General features: G+C 35.6%; 1 pseudogene; it reads right to left on the bottom strand.

Moving 5' to 3' along the window:
- Positions 1-15,829: 15,829 nt before the first annotated feature.
- On the bottom strand, positions 15,830-16,807 carry LOC104999301 (annotated as a pseudogene).
- Positions 16,808-17,276: the final 469 nt, after the last annotated feature.

Here is a 17,276-nt window from a genome sequence, read left to right as displayed (position 1 = left end):
TGGCAGTATGGTGTTCATGATCTTAGCCACAGTCAGCTCCCAGTCTTGTTTTTGCTGACTACATAGAGCTTTTCCATCTTCAGCTGCAAAGAATATAATCAATCTGATTTCAGTATTGACCATCTGGTGATGTCCATGTGTAGAATCTTTTCTTGTGTTGTTGGAAGAGGGTATGTGGTCTGACCAGTGTGTTCTCTTGGAAAAACTCTGTTAGTCTAAAACTCTCTTTGTCCTGCTTCATTTTGTACTCCAAGGTCAAACTTGCCTGTTACTCCAGGTATCTCTTGACTTCCTATTTTTTCATTTTAGGCCCCTATGATGAAAAGGACATCTTTTTTTGGTGTTAGTTCTATAACGTCTTGTACATCTTCATAGAACCATTCAACTTCAGTTTTTTTGGCATTAGTGGTTGGGGCATAGACTTGGAATACTGTGATATTGAATGATTTGCCTTGGAAATGAACAGAGATCATTCTGTCTACTTATATGTGGTTAATAAAACAACCCATAGAGATATAGAGGCTTCCCTGGAGGCTTAGTAGTAAAGAATGCTCCTGCAATGCAGGAGATGCAGATTGGGCCCATTGGTTGAGAGGATCTCCTGGAGAAGAAAATGGCAGCCCACTCTCTTGCCTGTGAAATCTCATGGACAGAGGGGCTTGGCAGACTACAGTCCATGGGGTTGCAAAGAGTCAAATAAAATTAGCATCTAAACCATCACCACCATAGAGACATAGAATAGTGTTGGAAACCATACAAGAGGCAGAAGAATAGGGAGTCATTTAATGAGCACAGTTTCAGTTTGGGATGATAAAATTATGCAAATTAGTAGTGATGATTGTTGCACAACAATGTGAATATACTTAATGCCGCCTGACTATACACTTAGAAATGGTTAAATTGGTAAATTTTATGTTATGAATATTTATCACAATATTTAAGAATAAGGAAAAATATCTATCTAGATCACTGAATACTTGCAGTTAGGACAAAAAAAAGGAAGGGTTTTTGTAAATATTTGTGGTTGTATCACGGTTGACCAGTTACTTTCTTGGTCCTTTATGTAGATTTTTTTCATATAATTTCATATTAATCTACACTACATACTTTGACTGATTTCAAGGTCTTGAAATTCCCACTTTGACTTAAAATTGTAGTATATATAAGTAGCAGATGCAAAGTTTAAAAAGATGCCCCTCTGGCTCCAAAATTCAGGCCTTGCAAATATACTTTTGACAGTATTACAGGAATGTATTTCCTACATTCAACAATAAAAGTGTTTCATCTACTTAATTTTGATTTTGCAGATAAATAGTTTATAGTCATAATGAATCAGTGCTATCATGACCAACTAAATTTTCACAAGCAAAACAAGGATCACAGTTTTTTTTATTATTGTCAGTTTTATTTCAATTATGTCTACCTAATAATTATAGAAAACTTATCATGTGCTAAATTATAGCACACATAATAAATGTATTTAGTTGAATATTTTAAAGATTATTGTTATTATAACAGACATAAGAATACTGCAAGATAAGTTTGTCCCTCTATGTTTGCTGGAAGCATATACAGTAATCCCAAACATAGAAAGTTACAGAGAAAAATATTTATGGTTAAATGCATTGTTCTAATAAATGTACAGTATACTGAATTTACCAATTGAATACTTGAGCATGATTAAGCAAAGTCTGTCCTGTCACTAGTAATAAATAAATATATCATTAAATTATAGTTGATTGAGAAATATATGTTTAATAATTTTATAATATAATACAGCTTCCCTGGCGGCTTGAACAGTAAATGTTTTATATTTAATAATATAAAACAGTTCCCTTGGTGGCTCAAATGATAAAGAATCTGCCTGCAATTCAGGAGACCACTGTTCAATTTCTGGGTCAGGAAGATGCTCTGGAGAAGGAAATGGCAACCCACTCCAGTATTCTTGCCTGGAAAATTCCATGGGTAGAGGAACCTGGCAGGCTACAGTTCATGGGGTCACAAAGAGTCAAACATGATTGAGTGACTAACACTTTCACTCGCATTGATGAACATGGATTTCTAAGTGGAGCTGTTAGAACATAATCCATATATGTAAATATGTGTGGACCTATATTTTCATCATAAACCGTGTTCCAAATAAGAAACTTCATCTGAATACCCTATTTTCTTAGAAGAGTATGTCAAAATACTATATCAAGAAAAAGAAGAAATTTCTTAAATGTAATCACCTAGGTTGTGTTTTAAGAAATAGTTTAAAAGAAAGAATGTCTATCTTGACTAAGGTCTTTTATTTTCAAATGTGTTTGATTCAATCTTTCTCTCAAATTGGAACAGAAGGGTATTTGTAATACATTTTAATTTTTTTACCCAAGGGGTTATGTAGTAATAAGAATTATGTTTCTTTTTGAAAATGAGTAAAAATTTCTGTATTAAGTTCTTGAATGTTCCATACTTTTAAGCTATATGCTTTTTAAAATGTTTCAAATGCACTTACATAAATATAACTGAATATTCATTCTCACATAGAACCTGCTGAAAAACAACTTTAGGATGAATTTTAATGAATTATATTTAGTAAAACCATCATCAACAAATCAATAATACAGAATTAGCCTTCACTGTCATTTGAAATTTTGGTTAAGAACCAAAACAAAAGAGACTTCCCTGGTGGTCCAGAGAAGGGAAAGGCTGCCGACTCCAGTATTCTGGTCTGGAGAATTCCATGGACTGTATAGTTCATGGGGTCATAAAGAGTTGGACACGACTGAGCGATTGTCATTTTCACTTGGTGGTCCAGTGGTTAGAGTTCCACATTTCCATAGTGGGGAACACAAGTATCCCTGGTCAGGGAACTAAGATTCCTACATGCCACAAGGTATAGCAAATAATAAAATACTAATTTTTAATTAAAAAGAATCAAAACAAAATAAAAGAACATTAAAATTTTTCCCATTGAGATGCATCTGCGGCCATTCTTATTCTGTTATCTCATCCTGCTGGAGACTAGGTCTTCTTCATCCAAATGCTATATTTTCTTAAGGTTTTGCTGGTTATTAAACATCATTGTTTCATTTTGTTTAAAAGATTTAAATAACAGGAGGGATTAAGATGACACTAAAATCAATAAGAACAACAAGCAGAAACTTAATTTAGATATAGAACCTAATTTGACGGCCTGGATTACAAGAAAGGTATTAGATAGCATAATAAATTAGTTCTTCTTTAGCAGAGAGGTACTCCTTGGAAGAAAAGTTATGACCAACCTAGATAGCATATTGAAAAGCAGAGATATTACATTGCCAACAAAGGTCCTCTAGTCAAGGCTATGGTTTTTCTAGTGGTCATGTATGGATGCGAGAGTTGGACTATGAAGAAAGCTGAGCGTCGAAGAATTGATGCTTTTGAACTGTGGTGTTGGAGAAGACTCTTGAGAGTCCCTTGGACTGCAAAGAGATCCAACCAGTCCATTCTAAAGGAGATCAGCCCTGGGTATCCTTTGGAAGGAATGATGCTAACGCTGAAACTCCAGTACTTTGGCCACCTCATGAGAAGAGTTGACTTCGTTGGAAAAGACTCTGATGGTGGGAGGGATTGGGGGCAGGAGGAGAAGGGGACGACAGAGGATGAGATGGCTGAATGGCATCACCGACTCAATGGACAAGAGTTTGAGTAAACTCCGGGAGTTGGTGATGGGCAGGGAGGCCTGGCCTGCTGTGATTCATGGATCACTAAGAGTCAGACACAACTGAGCGACTGAACTGAACTGAACGGAACTCCTAAAATATTGATACTGTGAAGTGTTTTTCTAATGGGCATAAAATAAAATCATTTTACTAGATAATGATTTTATTTTATTTTTTGACTATCCATGTATAGAATTGAAATTCTTTTATCTGGAATTTGGGAGTAAAAATAAAATAAAATCTATATATTTTCTAAGAAGCAGAGTAGATAAAATGGAGAAAAAGAACAAAGAACATGGTAAATACAAGGACATCACTGTGATTTGGGGAACAGTGAAGGCAAAGTGGGATGTAGAAGAGTAATGGAGAGTTGCTGTTTGACAGACATTAATGTTTTAATATACAAGATGAATGAGTTCTAGAGATCTGCTATACAACATTGTGTCCATAGTTTAACATACTATATTATGCATTTAAAAATGTGTTAAGAGAACAGATATCATGTTAAGTGCTCTTACAACAACAATAATGATAATAATCGTAGAAGTAGTAGCTAATGAATGATACACATGGATGAATAAAGTAACCTATTAATGGCCAAAAAATAGATGAGCAGCACATGAAAAGTAAATGAGACAGATGGTACAATATATAGGACAAGGAGGGAAATAAAAGTTTGCTCATATACTGATGATGTTATTTAACTGCAGAATTTTAAACTACTAAGGTATACGGCATGGTATTTGAGCAAATATGATGAACAGTTTATAGTGGTAATATGTCAAAGACATCAATAGAATGGGAATGCTCTGTTAAATAGTAAATGATCCCATTCTTGAGTGTATATTAATTATTTTTCTCAACTGCATCGTATTTTCCCTTTTGTAAATGCTGTCACTATCATTACCAGGGACAGTACTACCTGCAGAAGAATGAACTATGTTCTTTTTTAACAATATATTATTTTTAGATTACTATGTAAAAGGTTTTCTTTGATTACAGCTACTCAAGGTATGCCTATTATATGCTTATATTTACATAAATTCACACAGATGGTCAGATTGATTTTTTTTTTAAATTGTGTGTTGCAAGTCCTAGTCAAAGTCTTTGTGCATGCTATCAGCCTTGGGAATAGAAGGTTAGACAGAAGTATTAATACAGTGTTGAACTCTTGGCAAATTCTTCATTCATTTTAAACATTATTAGAGTTGTTTTTAGTCATTAATTTTGTAACAGAGGAAATTGATCCCTGTTCAAGGTATAATAGAGAGCTTCAAGATTTTGATAGCTCTGTTTGATGACATTTCTTAAAGTCAATGATGTTAAAGGATCAGGATGTGTGAAATGTACACGTAGACGATGTCTAGTGATGCTGTGCATCTCTGTCAATTTCAGTCAGAGACAAATAATAGGACATGGGAAAATTGCTGTAATCCTTCCTAAGGTTGTGCTGTGGCACTTTTACAGGTCTGCATGAACAGTTGGGCACTTTCTCAGTTCATCATTCGTGAGTTGTTTCACCAGCCCTGTCAACAGTTATTCCTCTAAGGAGCAATCATCCGTATCGTGCAATCCTCTAGGACTACAAAGTCATCCTGCAAATAGCAGTTAGATTGACGCTGCTTACTTGAGTCTCAAAATGGCATTATGGTGTGATATAACCCTGAATTGCCAGATGGAAATAGGGTCCAGTAGTAGTTGGGAAGCTCCAAATGTTTGGAAGAGTTGTATTCTCTAGTTTAAGCACTTGCCTTATGCTTTTCCCTATGTTTTTTGAATATTAATAGTTATCACGAGGCATAAAAGATATACATCTTAATGAGCATAACTAAATAGGCATTCTAATGTTCTTGAACTGACAAGCTAGAGACTGAGATGGGCTCTACACAGATGACAATTTTTTTTTTAATGGGAATATAATAGCCTCTGGAGATACTGATCAGGACAGATAGATGTTTCTTCAGGTCTACTTAGACACTAGAGATTTATGATATGAATCTATTAGAATATATTTCATCAGCTCTTTAAATGTGGAACAAAGAAGTGACCTTGATTTGAAAAGTTTTAAAAAGCACATCAATGTGAAATAGATGATTTGGACATTTTGCTCAGACTTGGGGAACTTTTGTTTGGGAAGGAGCATTCTTTTTCCTTCTAACTCAGTAGTCAGAATCAGCAACTTTGACCAAGTGACATAGGATATTAATGTGGAGATTATAATTTGAAGCTGAAATTTAACTGAAAAGCAGTCTCAAACTGTCTTGCTGTTTCTCTTTCTCTCCATTTATGTGTGCATTCTATTAATCTTAAATAAATCTATAATTCTTACAAAATAAATGAACTGTCACCTGTTACTAATGGCACAATATAATATCATTTTCCTAACCATTGTTTTCTGAATATAGCTCAGTAATAGATCTCTGTGATTAAAAAAAAAGCAGCTATAATTGATACCAGGTTTTGTTTTGCTTTTTGAAATATAAGAACAATCATGTATTATTTGATCCATAAAAATGCATGTAACAAATTTGTACATTAAAAGTAGAATAAAACAGATATCATTGAAACCACAAACATTACTGCTACCTTACTCTTCCCCATTCCATTGTCACTGTAGTGAGAATAAATCAGTAAGAATTAATTCTCACTGTATTGAGAATTAATCTTTTGAATTTTTTTAAAATTTGGAATTTTGCTCATATGCTATAGGTATGTAATTATTATATGCATGAATTCTTATATAAGGTACATTAATTTTATTTACTTTGAGATTTTTAAAAGTGTTTTAATACTTTAAAAAGTTTTTGATATTTTCATTTACCATTCAACATTGTATTTCTAAATTTTATCCATGTTACGCCTATGGAGTTTTATAAATTTGTTGCCATTGTTATATAATATTATTTCAATATAAATACATTGATTTATTTATATATTTTCCTATATTTTGGGGCAATTTACATTTTTGTTGATATAATGTTATTTTGAATATTCTTATATGTGTTTTCTATGGCATATTTGCAAAAGTTTAGTCTAGAAGTGGAGTATCTGGTTTTTAGTATTTGCACACATCATTTTATAAGATCATGCCAAATTTGCTTCCAATATAATTGCATCAGGATTTTCCACTAGAAAATATACACAGTTCCCTATGTTCTATATTCCCAGGATTTTTGGTATTGTCAGACATCGCTAGTCTTATGAATAAAAAAGTTTCTTACTTTAGTTCTTAATTTTGCATATTCCTAATTAGTAATGAGGATCTTTCATTTGCTTTTCTTGTTTGGTTCATGTTCTAAATAAACTCTTCTTCAGTTTGAATAGCATTTGTATGCCAAAGTCAATAAAAAATTATTTTTTCTTTTAAAGGTTTTGAAGTTTTTGTTTTCCTTAAGTCTTTATTTGAAGTTGACTGTTATAGATCTCATGAGCTAATTTCATTTTTTTTAATATATGAATAACTAATTGTCCCAGAACCATTAATTAACTAGTCTCTTCTTTCCTCAATTATTTATTAATGACTGCCATGTGTCTTCTGTCATATATTTCATGTTCTCCAATTAATGGATGTGTTAAATCTAGTTTGTCTATTCCTGTTTCAGGACCACATTAACTTAAATATATTAGTTTTCCAATAAACCCTGGTATTTGATAAAGATCATCCAAACTCACTCTTCTTTTTCAGGAACTTTTCAGTTACTCTTGGGCCTTGTAATTCCATACAGATTTTACAAAAATTCTGATAAAAGTATTATAACAATTTAAATAGATCCGTATTGAGAAAAATGTGTGTTTTCTGTTTATGCCTCATAATGAACTTTGTAATTTTCTGTGAAAATATCTTTCTGTATTTTAGATTGACAGAGATGACATTGACAGAGATTAACAGAGATCACCATTGCAAATGATATCTGATGTATCAATATTCTGTTTGAATGTGTTCTATCAATATTTTAGTTTTTAAAAAATACAATAAATATTTTTGCATTAATGCTACACTCAGCAACTTTCTTAATACCTCTTTCAATTTTAATATTTTTATGAATATTTTTGTAGCTTCTACACAATTATATCATATTTGAATAATACCAATGCATTTCTTTCCTTCTAATCTTTATAAAGTTATTTTTTTCTTATCTTATTGCATTGGGAATGTTTTTCAATACAAAGATAAAAAATTGTGTTGTTATCCTTATGTTGCCTACAATTTTAAATAGAACACTTTTAAGCTTTCAATATTAAAAATTATTTTCCTGTGGCTTATTTTTTATTAAATTAAAGATGATTCTAGCTTACTAATAGTTCTTTTCATGGATAAAATTTGAATTAATAATGATATGCCTGTATTTATTGAATTACCCATTCGTAATCACATTTACAGATTTTTAGTGATACACCACCCTTGCAATTCTGGATAAATCAACCATAGTTATGCTATAGCATCAACATATGCACTGCTAGATTAAGTTAACTAATATTTTGTTTAGGAGTTTTACATCTATATTTATAAAAAGAAGTACCCTATACTTTACCCTTCCATCATCTTCATATCTAAAATTGATAATGAAGATATACAACCTCACAGAATATGTTGGAAAGTATTTCTTCATTTTAATTGTCTCTTCTTAGAATTTCAAAGAAACTCCTCATAAAACATATTTGTCCTGGAATTTGCTTTTTGGAACATTTGAAAAAACTGATTCAATTAGCTTACTTATTTGTTTAAGGAGTGTTTGAAGTTCATTTCTTCCTAATTTAAGATTGGTTATACAGATTTTCTAAGAATGTGCACTTTTTTTTTTTTTCTCACTAGCAGATAAACTTTCACTTTGAGTATTATGCTTAGCCGCTCAGTCATGTCTGATTCGGCGACCTCATCCAATGTAGCCCGCCAGGTTCCTGTGTTCATTGGGATTCTCCAGGCAAGAATACTGGAATGGGTTGCCATTTCCTTCTCCAGGGGATCCTCCTGACCCCAGGGATCAAATCCAAGTCTCCTTCATTGTAGGCAGATTCTTTACTGTCTGAGCCACCAAGGAAGTTTTATATATACATACACTCATTTCTTACTATTTCCATTTCTATAATGATCTTTTTGTTATGTTAGATATTTAAAAGAGATTTACTTATAAGTATATGCATTTATAATATTTAATAAATTTATCATTATGTTTATTTGCATTTTATTTAAGATTCTATTGACACTGACTTTTTAAAATTTTCTTGGTAGCTTGTTTAAATCTTCGTAGGTGGCCAATTTGTGTAGATATGCTCTATGCTCTTAATAATATTCCTCAGTTGTTGGTTTCAGTGTGATACATATGTCTTTTAACTTAGTTTGGCAGTTCTTTTGTTCAAATATTTAAATATATATTTATTTATAAAAGTAAACATATTTTTGTTGTCTTACTTCTCAGATTTTAAGAAATGAATGTTGAAATATCTCATTATAATTCAGTTCAGTTCAGTCACTCAGTCATGTCTGACTCTTTGCGACCCCATGAACCGCAGCACGCCAGGCTTCCCTGTCTGTCTCCAATTCCCAGAGTTTATCCAAACTCATGTCCATTGAGTCGGTGATGCCATCCAACCATCTCATCCTCTGTCATCCCCTTCTCCTCCTGCCCTCAATCTTTCCCAGAATCAGGGTCTTTCCAAATGAGTCAGCTGTTCACATCAGGTGGCCAAAGTATTGGAGTTTCAGCTTCAACATCAGTCCTTCCAATGAACACCCAGGACTGATCTCCTTTTGGATGGACTGGTTGGACCTCCTTGAAATCCAAGGGACTCTCAAGAGTCTTATCCAATAATACAGTTCAAAATCATCAATTCTTCAGTGCTCAGCTTTCTTTATAGTCCAACTCTCACATCCATACATGACCACTGGAAAAACTATAGCCTTGACTAGACGGACCTTTGTTGGCAAAGTAATGTCTCTGCTTTTGAATATGCTATCTAGGTTGGTCATAACTTTCCTTCCAAGGAGTAAGCATCTTTTAATTTCATGGCTGCAATCACTATCCGCAGTGATTTTGGAGCCCCCAAAAATTACGTCAGCCGCTGTTTCCACTGTTTCCCCATTTATTTGGCATGAAGTGATGGGACCTGATGCCATGATCTTAGTTTTCTGAATGTTTGTCAGTTGTTCCCTATAGTTGGCATAGAACTTTTGCCCTGTTTATCCCTTTTCTAGCCTACAGCATGAGACACAAAATGTCACTTTCTTGGACCGGGAAGATGAAGACTGTATCCAAGTGTGACTGAGAGATGAGAAAGAAGAATCCTGATCCTAGAGAAATTTGAAGAAAAATCATTTTATATCAAAATTGGAAGTTTAAGTGTATAAAAGTGGGAGGGGGAACTACTTCAGCCATCCCTATTTTATATGTGGCACATGTAGCCCTACTTTTAATCTAAGACTTCTATTTTGTTAGGTGTAAACAAGAACACAATTGCTGCTGCTGCTAAGTCGCTTCAGTCGTGTCCGACTCTGTGCGACCCCATAGACGGCAGCCCACCAGGCTCCCCCATCCCTGGGATTCTCCAGGCAAGAACACTGGAGTGGGTTGCCATTTCCTTCTCCAATGCATTAAAGTGAAAGTGAAGTTGCTCAGTCGTGTCCGACTCTCAACGACCCCATGGACTGCAGCCCTCCAGGCTCCTCCGTCCATGAGATTTTCCAGGCAAGAGTACTGGAGTGGGGTGCCATTGCCTTCTCTCACAATTGCTATATAACCCTAATTAATTGAACATTGTGTAGTGACTCTCACTTTCCTATTTATATATATTTGAAAATTTGAGGCTGTTTATGTTTTATGTATGTTATTTGTAAATAGCATACTGTGGGATGTTATTTGATTTTCCATTTGGGTTTTACATACTTTTGTTTAACTAACAAGTTTAGTTCTTTGATAACTGACATATTTTGACTTATTTCTTCAACTTACTTAGTGTTTAATCATTGCCCCACTTTTTAAGAACTTTATCCCTCTAATTTTATATAACAATTGAAAATGTTTCTTTTACCTTGGGACTCTTTCACTTTTTCAACTCTAATCTGTTTTTATAGATTATTCTGTTCATGATTTTACTTTCTGTTTTGTAATCCAATACATTTGATGTTATTATTATACAGAAAACTTTTATTTAGATTTTTAAAAATTTAAAATATCTGGCTGGTTTAAATAACAAAAATTTGTTGTCTCACAGTTTTGGCGCTAGTGATAAAGAACCCACATTCTAATGCAGGCGATATAAGAGACATGGGTTGGATCCCTGGGTCAGGAAGATGTACAGGAGGAAGGCACAGCAAACCACTCCAATATTCATGCCTGGAGAATCCCATGGACAGAGGAGTCTGGCAGGCTGTGGTCCATAGGGCTGCAAAAAGTCGACATGACTGAAGTGACTTAGCACATGGTTTTGAAAGCAAGATATCCACAATCAAAGTGTCATTAGGGTTGTCAATAGCTCTTTCGTTTTGGGAGCTCTTAAAGGAAAGATCTATTCTAACCTCTCTCCTTGGCTTTCAGATGGTGTCTTCATGTTCACATGGTACTTTTATTTCATTTTACCCAAACCACTTTTTTATCACTGTACTTTCATACATCTTAGACCATTCTTCTGGAATAATATTTTTTCCTTCCTGAAATATATACTTTAAATATTTCTATAGGGGAAAATTATTTGTGGATAACACTAACTGTTGTTTGTTAGATATAGCACTATTTTACTCATTATTAATATATAGTTTTGCTATGTAAGCAAATTTAGGTTGATGCCTATTTTCCCTTTCCATTCAATCTCTGTCTTCCATTAGTGTCAAAAAATCTGAAATTAATCTGTTGGTCTATCATTTCACTTTTAGTGCAACTTTTATATTCTCTCTTTTGTGTTTCTTTTTATCAATAGTCTCTTACAATTTTATCATAACTTACTTATATCGTTTCACATATATTATTGGTCCTATTTCTATGAATTTATCTCTGATTAGTTTTATTCAGTACGATTAAAACCTTAATATTATCACAAATTTTCCAAATGGAAAGGATTTTCCCTCAAGGAGGATGAGTCTTACTGATTCTAGGTAAAAGGAAATCTATGTGGCATTTAAAAATTCATTTATGCCTCTAGGACTTTTATAGTTTCTGGTCTTACGTTTAGATCTTTAATCCATTTTGAGTTTATTTTTGTGTATGGTGTTAGAAAGTGTTCTAGTTTCATTCTTTTACATCATATATGAAACGAGTCACCAGTCAAGGTTCGATGCACAATACTGGATGCTTGGGGCTGGTGCACTGGAACGACTCAGAGGGATGGTACGGGGAGGGAGGAGGGAGGAGGGTTAAGGATGGGGAATACGTGTATACCTGTGGTGGATTCATGTTGATATATGGCAAAACCAATACAATATTGTAAAGTTAAAAAATAAAATAAAATTCATTTATGTAAAATAATAAAAATCATTTTGGGGAGAACAAAGATGATTTTTATCTAAGAATGTATTTTTTTCTCCCTTATTTTTTTAAACTAAAAATTGTTGAACTCTCTCCAAAGTTTACATAGGTGCTAAGTCATCTTACATAGACAGCCAGGTAAAGGGAAAAAACATGTTAAAAAATGAAAAGAGATGCATCAATATATAATATTTGTTTTTCTTTTTCTGACTTACTTCACTCTGTGTGACAAACTGTAAGTTCATCCACATCACTACAAATGATCCAATTTCGTTCCTTTTATATGGTTGAGTAATATTCCAATTGTATGTATGTCAAGAACTTCATCCATTCATTGGTTGATGGGCATTCAGTGTGCTTCCATGTCCTAGCTTATGTAAACAGTGCTGCAGTGAACACTGGGGTACATGTATCTTTTTGAACTATGGTTTTCTCAGGGTATATGCTCGGTAGTGGGATTGCTGATGAACCTATTTGCAGGGAAGTATGTAGAGAAAGGACTTGTGGACACAGTGGGAAAAGGGGAGGGTGGGAAGAATTGAGAGAGTAGCACTGACATATATACACTACAATGTGTAAAATGGCTAGCTAGTGGAGAGCTGCGGTGTATAGCAGGAGCTCAGTGCTCTGTGATGACCTAAGGGGTGGTATGTGGGGGTAAGAGGGAGGTTCAAGAGGGGTAGGATATATGTATACATATAGCTGATTCACTTTGTTGTACAGTAGAAACTAATACAATATTGTAAAGCAATTATACTCCAATAGCAAAACAAATAAATGAAAAACAGCAACAACAAAGAGATGGTTCCTCTTTCTATGAGCATACACAGCGTTCTTCACTATTTTTGGCTTACTAAATCTAACTTGATTTTTTTTCTTCTCTTGGAAAAAAAGTTGTGATAACATGTTATATTGATGTTACAGGAATAAGTATTTTAAATATTAAAATATTCACAGGTTTGTAGCTCAGATTTCATCCTGAAAATAACAGCATGCATGTGTACTCAGTCACTTCAGTCATGTCTGACTCTTTGTGACCCTATGGACTGTAGTCTGCCAGGCTCTTCCATCCATGTGATTCTTCAAGGAAGAATACTGGAGTAGGTTGCCATGACCTCTTCCAGGGGATTTTCCCAACCCAGGGATTGAACCTGCATATCCTGCATTGCAGGCAGATGCTTTGCTGAGCCAAGTATTTTAAATATTAAAATAGTTACAGATTTGAAGCTCAAATTTCATTTTGAAAATAATATATCCATTTAAAATTATTATCCTAAAAGTTCTAGTACCAGTTTGTTCATTCACTTATTTTACAAATATGTATTAAGCTAATAATGTAGGTCATTAATCTACCCCTCTTTTGAATTTTTCTTGACATCTAAGAAGAAATGAGCCAAAAATATAATGAGAATCACTTTAAGGTAGGGGAGGTAAGGAAATGATAGTTGTTGTTGTTTTTTAAGTATTATTTAAAAATGTATAATGGGGGAAATAGTTGTAAACCCATATATAATAGTGTACTACAGTTTTAAGCTCTCATTTACTTAGATTTTTTTCAGAAGCAAGAAGTATGATAAATATAATTCAATGCCATACTTGAAATATTGGTCCTATAGTTGTAAATTACTGCAACAAAGTTAGCTGTTATCCACAGTCATTTTGGCTGCTGCTTAAGGTTCATGTCCTGCTGCATCCCTATTGTACTCAGTCTAGAAATAACTCAGCTTCCTACTGCAAATCCTTCATAATGAGGACAATTTAATCCTAAACTGCCATTGTAAGCTGTTCTTACAGGGAATTTGTTTCATTGATAATATTTTAGTTGATCTTCTTTAAAAGTAACACCTCATCTTTTGTGATATCTTTGCAATTTTTGAAGAATTACTCTAAGCAATGACTTTTAATCTATTTTTTCATTAAATTTATAAGCAATCATTGAATATGTTTCATACACCTACATATTAATGTATTTAAGTTAAATTTAATGACAAAATATATTAACTAGGCAGATAATGTAAAAAATATTTAATACATTTTAGTGTTTGTTTAGGACACCAGAGTTTAACTCAGAAATGAATGTATTTATTCTGCTAATGTTTAATGAAGGGATGTGGCTATAAATTAATAATAATCAAAATTAGTTTTGTTCATTATTTGTTTTAAAATAAGGGTCTGTAGGGCCAGAAAGTTAATTAAAAAAAAAAATCCTATGCTTTCTTGAAGTTTACCATCTAAGTAACTAACACTAAATTAAGCAAATTTGAACTAGGCAAAGATATTTCATAGAAAAGAAACTCCTTGACTTAGTTAAATGGAAGGAACAAATTCTCATTTCCAAGTATATGTTTTGGAGTTAAGACAACTCAACTTGAAATGCCTTTAGGCCAATTTTCTCATCTTTTACAATTCCCACCTCTCTTCTCCCTAACTCCTCCTACTACCCCCAACGTTTTCTTGTGTTATGTGTTTATGATATTCCAAGCACAGTCCCTGGCACATACCTGAGCTACTTCCAAAGGTTTAATTGACCTCCCCTGCCACACACATTTTTCTTTGAGATAAGAATAATTTAGAGACTGAGAAACAGAGTAGTGAGTTAACAATAGGTGAAACAGAATCAGTGTCACCCCGGGCTAATTTTACTTTGCTTCTATGTGGTGAGAAAATTGGGGATAATTACTTTTTATTATAATTTCTTTTCCTGTCTTCTTTCCAAAAATCAAGTCTTCAAGCAAATACTTGCATTCAAGTGAGAGAACTTCTAGAAGTTCAGGCCTATCATTTCACTCGGGCAGTGACACTTGACTTGGAATAACAGATCCACTAGAACCTGTGGATTCAATTGCTTCATATGATGAATTAGAGTAGTAAAACCTAAATCACAAGGTCATTAGGAGGATTAAATTAGAAAATATCTACAAAATGCCAAGCAAGCAATACAAGAGGTGCCAGCAATTATTAATGTATATTAATTAGATGTGGATAGATCATATTTATTTATAGAAGTGGTCTTGAAACTTTATCTTCGTATTTTATGAACATATTTTAAAAGCCAAACCAGAATCATTCATTTTATTTCTAGAATTTTTACTCTTTGTAGAAGAAAACTACTAATAGAAGAGTTTCATTGAAATATACAAGATATACATATTTTATATATGAAATTCACAACACTATGCGTGATCCTTCCTTATGTAACATTTTTTTTTTTTTTTTTAAATCAAATACCTTTATTTTTGCTCCCTTCGGCAGCACATAAGAAGTGGCAGTAACCTCAGCAGTAGGCCTGGTATCTTTGCCCTGTTGAGAAGCCAGAATCTCATCTCTACCATTCAGCTGTTTCCTCAGACCGCAAGTAGAAGAGGTAGTGGCCAACCCCAGTGCTGTAACCTGGAGGAGATCGGGGTCAACCTGGCAAGGTTGCTAGCTGCCTGATCTCTAGTCTGGGGCTGGAACTTCTGTTTGCCTGAGTAAAGGGACATCAGTCCTAGGATTTCTCCACATCGTGCCTTGCTTCTGCAGTGGCCAGGATACCGGTCCTTGAGCTGTCCCCGCATGGTACCCTGGGGCAGGCCCACTGGCTCTTTTGGCTCAAGGATCCCAAGAAGCTATCCTTGGAGGCCCTTGAGGCAACACAGGAAGCATGGTGGTACTCAAGTTGTGGCTGACACACTCCAGCTCACATGCTCACACTGCCATCACAGAGGCTGAGTGAGCAGTCACCCAGGGCAGGGGATCCCAGCTCATTCTGTTCCCATGGGACAAATGACTGGAAGGTAACAACACCTGAGTAAGTCAGTGCCTTCCTGTGTCCACACCCAGGAATACCTTCCAGTTGTCCAAGCAGCCATAGTTGTAATGATTCCTAAAAACTCTGCTCTTGGCCTGCAGCCACCGATGCTCCTTCTTGTTGATGTGCCTTTCGATGTTAGTCTCACCTTGATTGATGAGCACAGCCTGCCATACAGTTAGGGCACCCAGGGCAAGTGCCACAGAACTGCACAGGAACCAGAGGTAGACAAGACTCTTGTGAGTCACTCTTTCTTGGAAGGAGAAAATGGGTGGTGGGTCTGGTGGCAAGTCTCGATGGCAGCATAAGCCTCCTGGTAAAGGTCCCAGCTTCCATAGCTATTGTAGATGTTGCAGTGGTGTGTTCGGGCTGGCATGGAGTTAATGCACTTCTTAAAGATAGAGACTGTTGTCCTATCATTCCTTCCCTGGGGTGGGTATCCAGGTCGGGTGGTGATAGCCTAGTAGAAATGGAAGACTAGAATGGAAGATGAGAATCAGATTCCAGTGACTATAGAAGAAATGCCAGCAGAGCCAGGCCATGGAGTAGGTTTGGAGGATGAGAGGCAGGACACACATGTAGGCGATGGCCACAATGGAGCTGGTCAGCACAATCACCAGCAGCACGAACGCCACCCCATACCAGCGGATCATGTTGTCCACCAGCCAGTAGATAGGCTCAAAGGCAGCGTCCATGGCGGTGTCACTGCCCCCGAAGGAGTTGTAGAGCAGGGAGCAGAGGCAGACCTTGCCATAGCGCTGGCGCTGCATCAGGCCATGGAGCAGAGGTGGGCAGTGGCACCTGTAACCCAGGAGCAGACACAGGCGCAGGCAGAGGCGGGCAGGGCCCACACGCAGGCTCCTCTGGCCCTGCATGGCTCCTAGGAAAACACAGCAATGTGAGGGGCCAGCTTGGTTCCTGTCCCTCCTTGCCCCACAAGTGGGCAGCTTAGAGGTAAAGACTTAAGGCTGAAGCCTACTGGGCCAGTCACCAGCTGTGGGAAATAGGGAGGCAGCTCCAAGCTCAAGCAGGGTCTCTGGAATTGTCTGTGTGGACAGACCTCTGGATGGAGCCTGACCAATGTGCACAAAGCTATCCACATGGCCCTGTGGGCCTGGCCACAGTAGCAGAGGTGTCCAGGGTTTCCTGCCTGCCCTGTGCTGTGCTTAGTTGCTCAGTCATGTCCGACTCTTTCAACCACAAGGACTGTAACCCACCAAGCTCCTCTGTCCATAGGGATTCTCCAGGCAAGAATACTGGAGTGGGTTGCCATGCTCTCCTCCAGGGAATCTTCCCAATCCAGGAATCGAACCCAGGCCTCCTGGATCATGGAAGTACTTAATA

Source organism: Bison bison, unplaced genomic scaffold, assembly GCF_000754665.1.
Source record: "Bison bison bison isolate TAMUID 2011002044 unplaced genomic scaffold, Bison_UMD1.0 scf7180017864351, whole genome shotgun sequence".
Taxonomy (NCBI): Eukaryota; Metazoa; Chordata; class Mammalia; order Artiodactyla; family Bovidae; genus Bison; species Bison bison.
This window is presented reverse-complemented; position numbering and strand designations above follow the sequence as displayed.